This window comes from Mercenaria mercenaria, chromosome 1 (assembly GCF_021730395.1).
Source record: "Mercenaria mercenaria strain notata chromosome 1, MADL_Memer_1, whole genome shotgun sequence".
In the NCBI taxonomy this organism is placed as follows: domain Eukaryota; kingdom Metazoa; phylum Mollusca; class Bivalvia; order Venerida; family Veneridae; genus Mercenaria; species Mercenaria mercenaria.
The window spans coordinates 78951135-78956650 of record NC_069361.1 but is presented as its reverse complement, the minus strand read 5'-3'; the positions used below and the strand labels follow the sequence as shown (position 1 = coordinate 78956650).

Here is a 5516-nt window from a genome sequence, read left to right as displayed (position 1 = left end):
GGTCACAAACAAACCCAATAACTAATAATGACACAAGGCCCATGACTCTGATGCCAGTATTTCGAGGGCTTAGAGCGAAACTGGTCTATCTGCTTCTATTTCTATATACAGATAGACCAGTTTCGCTCCAAGCCCTCGATTTCATGAATTATACCCCTTTTTACTTAGAATTTCAGGTCAATGTTTTGATGAACTTTTTCATGTTATTTCTTATATGGATTTGATTTAAGCTTAAAATAGTTATTCCGATTTATCACAAATATCATGAAGGGACAAGGCCCATTACTGCAACACAAATATCTCATGAATTACACCCTCATTTTATGTCATTTAAATTTGGTTACTTAGCTCCCTCAGATATGTTTTTTTTTTCACCAAAATATTTCACCAAAATATCTCATTCCTAACAAAAGTTACTGACTACTATCCCCTACACATTCACTCAAATCTTACTGTATATAGGAGTCTCAGTGGCCGAGTGGTTCAGGTCACTGACTTCAAATCACTTGCCCCTCACTTGGGGCATTGAATTCTTCATGTGAGGAAGCCATCCAGCTGTCTTGCAGAAGGTCGCTGGTACTACCAGGGTGCCAGCTCATAATGAAATAGTGCATGGAGGGGCACCTGGGGTCTTCCTCCACCATCAAAGCTGGAAAGTCGCCATATAAACTATAATTGTGTTGGTGCAATATTAAACCCAACAAAAACACAAACATAGTATATTGATTTGCTCATTGTTGGTCTGTTTGGTTTTTGAGAATACTGAGACCATCAGCGTTCAAACTTATTAACATGATTGCCTGTTGACATCTGTTGCATTGGATGTCCATATGTCAAAGATCAAGGTCACAATTATTTTGAGACTGAAACATTTTCTGCTCAGGAATTAAAACACACCTTAGTCTGCAGTCAATAAATGACTCATCAAGCTTCATTGGACGATTGCTTGTGGTCAGCAGATGGCCTCTAATGTTTTGAGGGTCTAAAGGTCAAGGTCACAGTGACCTGAAAACAGTTCTAACTAACAACTAAAGAATACTTTGGCCAGCAGTCAAACATCATAGGATCATTGTATGTGATTAATAGAGTTCACCTTTAGTTTTGACAGCCAGAAGGTCAAAGGGCAAGGTTACAATGACCTTGAGACTGGCATAGTTACTACTAAACAACAGAAGAATTTTTAAGCTTACAGTAATCAAACTTCATGTGATGATTGCATGTGGTCAATATAGGACTTCTATTGTTTCGGGGATCAGTAGGTTGAAAGCCAAGGTCACAGTGACCGCAAAAATGAAAATTGTCTCAACTCTGCTAAAGACTGCTACAGCCTACTTCCTTCAAATGACATAAGATGATTGCACATGGTCTGGAGATAACCCTATTGTTTCTGGGGTCAGTACCTCAAAGTTCAAGATAACTCTGACCTCGATATTGATCAATTTATGGAGAGCGTTTGGACATAGATACGGGTTTTCAATATCATAGGATGACTTGCTGTAGTAAGTAGATGACCCGACTGCTTTCAAGGTCATTAGATCAAAGGTCAAGGTCACAGCATAAATTATAAGATACCCAGTTGCCTCAGAGAGGTCATCATGGGGGATATGTATTTTACAGAAACTTTTGGTAAAATTCCTCTGGTCATTAGAAGGAAGGTCAGATTTACATGAAATACCCCTCCATTCAATTTTGATTCTGAATACTATTGTTATGCATATTTGGAACCTCATGACATTATAAATTCAGTTTAAGGACTTAGATATCTCTTTTAATTATACTTTTAAAGTTAAGCACCAGAGATTATTAACTGTTTGTTTTATCTGTTTTCTCTTTTAAATTTCAGGTTGGAAGTTAAAGGACTAAAGGGAGATAACTAATCAACATTTCATCACATGCTTTGAATAAGCATTACTTGGAACTGTGACACATTTTCTTAATGACAAAACATTAAGTGCAGAAGTTTAACTTTTGACTGTGGTTACAGCTCAGACCTAAGATATTTGACATTTAGCACAAGTTTTAAAATAAGTATGGTGTTACCAAAACTAAAGGCTGGAGGAGTATTTGTTATAGGTCTTGTCTTCATGACTGGGTTCATTGCATTGAAAGCAACCCTTAATGACAATAGGGTTCAGTCAGTGGAGGGGGAAATGAAGAGTTTAATAGAACAGAGACAGAAAAAAGAAGAAGTAAAAGACTGATTTTTGTTTGTTTGTGTTACTCAACACATTTGTCGAAATCATGTGAAAATTTTAGAAGCAAGAGCTTCACTTGTAAGGGAAAGCCTGTGTGTTATTATGGTTTATGGTGACTAAGCAGTTTAGATGATTAATTACATATAATATGCACAAAGGCATTCAATAAAATATCAAATTATTTTTTCACACAGTTTCTTAACCTGAACTTCAGATTGGTAAATAGTACGCATGAATGGCTTGTCAGAATTATTGTCTGGGATTGGGGTTCGAAGGACTGGGGGTCAAAGGTTTTGACTATTGAGTAGCAAGCCATTCAATAACTGTTTTATTACGTGACATCTGAAATAGATTATCACATTTTTTATGACACCCGAAGGTGGGTATATCAAAATCGCACTGTCCATCCATGTGTGTGTGTGTCTGTGTAAATTCTTGTCCGAACTGTAACTCTGCCATCCATAAAGGGATTTTGAAATAACTTAAATGTTCACTATAATGAGACGACTTGTCATGCGCAAGATCCAAACCCCTAGCTCCAAGGTCAAGGTCACACTTAGAGGTCAAAGGTTAAAACCTTTTTCGTGTCTGGTCCATAAATCTGCCATCAATGAAAGGATTTTGAAATAACTTGGCATAAATGTTAACCATAAGGAGATGATGTGTTATGTGCAAGACCCAGACCCCTAGCTTGAAGGTCAAGGTCAGACTTAGAAGTCAAATTTAATGTTAACAGGGTCTGTTTCGTGTCCAGTTTATAACTCTGCCATTCATTAAGGGATTTTAAAATTACTTGGCATAGATGCTCATGGGCATTTGTCACTATTAGTGACAGCTCTTGTTTGCTTCAAGTTTTGACACCTCCTGCCTGAAAAACAATGGTATCAGCAGACTTTGTTCTTCACATGTTATCTATAGAGCTTACAGAATGTACTTATTTCAAATTATTTATTGTAAAAATGATTACTGGGCTTATATACAATGTATGTAGTTACGAGGGCATTATTTCTTACAATCTTTATGCAGACATCTGAAGTTAAGACTGGGGTACAGGAACTTAAAATAAATGATTATTTAAAGGTAAAATGTGAAGTTGTGTGTTCAGCATGCAGCATTCAATGATTTTGCAGGTACCACATAATATTTTTTAATGCTGACATGTCTAAGACCTGGAATTCATGTACTTTTTGAACTGTCCATCTTCCAGTCGCATACTACGTTGTGTACTGCACTCCTCAAGTTGCCAAACAAGGCATACCTTGTCAACATCCCATGTATTTGGGTATGTTGTGTTAGGGCTATCTTGTCCAGTTTTTCTTCAGTTATGACCCTTTTTAAACTTTACAATATTTCTCCAAAGTTTCTTAATATATCTTTATATAAAACTTGGTATACATCATAAACATGAAGTGGACAAGTGTATTGTCGAGACTTCACCTCAGTTACCTCAAGACAGTCATGGCAGGTAGGGGCACATATGTTTGCTAAAATTAATGTTTGCATTTGATTTCACTTTATCCAATTAACCTTCAAGGTCAATATGAGGATTTATCGACCTCATTTAAAGGCAGTAATTATACGTTATAGATATATATTAAGAACGCAGGCTTCAGATTATAAGAAACTCTTCAAACGTAAATATTAGAAAATTAAAAAATTTTTTTAACTAGGTCTACCTGGTTGTTAGAATGGGGTATGTTGTTTTTCAGGCAGGAGGTGTCAAACATACCATTTCTGCTCAGTTACTTTAGTGGTGATTGATCTAGTGTTACCAAACTTGTTGTGTTGGTAGCATTTCTGAGTCAAAGGTTGGGATTGCATTTATGGTCAAGGTCACTGTTACTAAAGATATAATATGGTTTCCGGTCAGTAACTTCAGTTAGGAATAAGAAACTTAGATTGTAGGCAGCATAGATGGAGATGACAGTTGGAATTTAAGGCCACTGGGTTCAAGGTCAAGGTTACTTAAAGGTTAGAGACCACCAATTGTTTTCCCATAGACTTATATTGTAACATTATGTCATGTACGGCCTTCCATACATCGAAACATGTATATCTAATTACAAGTTTTTCATTTTTTACCAAAATATCGGACAAAAAACATATGAATAGTGATACTTTATTTAAGTAATTTTCATGTGAATGAGATGACCCCCTGTTTACATCATTGACATGGCGGGAGAAATTCGTTTGATAAAACTTTTTCTCAATACACTGCAGTGAAAAAATATCAATTTTGAAAAAATAATCACTTCCTGGGTTTGTTTACATGACTGACCAATCAGAACGCACAGACGTTACCTTATTCCCAGGTATACACTTACCTCATTCCCAGTAAGTTCCCTGTACTTTTTTGAATTGGTGGTCTCTGACCTAAAGATGAACAAGAGCTGTCAGCACCCTCAACTATTTGAAGCCCTTCTGCCTATATTAGCCTAGTTTACAAAAGTTTAAGCAAAATTTTCTTAGTTGAAAAAAGTGGAAAAATTCTGCTAACATGTGAGCCAGAGTTATGAAATTTTCCATGTGAGGTCATCCCATGATGCCAAAGACATGTGGAGAATCTGAAAACATTTGGTCAAGTTTTACTTGTTGGTACGCCGTAAAACCCAAATAAATTGGTAAAGTTATTCATTCGGACAAGTAGTTCTAGAGATACCAGCGTACATGCAAAAATTTAACCTGAAATTCTAAGTTTAAAAGGAGTATAATTTTCATAAAATAAATGTTAGAATTGCGTTACACATATTACAACTTTTCAGTTGCTAGGAGGAGTATTCATATCAAAACATTGCAAACCTGGTTTCATGATGTGGATGTGTTTCTTGTTTATACAGCATTTGAAGTGTGAACGCCTGTATTGAAAGTCATGTGTATGCTTGTGCGTAGGTAATTCCTGTATGTTTTGATGTGAAAACAATTACATGTATTTGAAATAAAGTGTATCACTTATCATGTATAAAAAATTTATTAGTGTCTTTATAACTATTGTAATGAGACTTTTCAAACTGTCCGAATCATGTTCAGCTGGCTACAGTATTTAGACTCTTCTTACATGTCATGTACAGCTCTGACTTCGATTTTAGAGTTCAGGAGTCATCAGTTTCACATCTTCATTGTAAGTACATCACAAGGGGATCAGTAGCTGAACTTGCACGTCCTGGTCATCCACATGTGACACCACTATGTCAGACTCACAACATCTGTCTGACATACCAAAGAGATGGTGTGCAACAACAATTTGGGGAAACTCTAAAGCTACATAACAATTTGACCGAATGACCTTGCCAAGCTATTGTAATGCTAAGGATGGATGTTTTT

General features: G+C 36.2%; 1 long non-coding RNA gene across 1 annotated transcript; it reads left to right on the top strand.

The window, feature by feature from the left end:
* The first annotated feature begins 516 nt into the window (after positions 1 to 516).
* Positions 517 to 5180, top strand: LOC123532942 (uncharacterized). Its single transcript, XR_006682779.2, has 2 exons — positions 517 to 4166; positions 4575 to 5180. It is a non-coding gene; the product is annotated as an uncharacterized LOC123532942 (long non-coding RNA).
* The last annotated feature ends 336 nt before the right edge of the window (positions 5181 to 5516 follow it).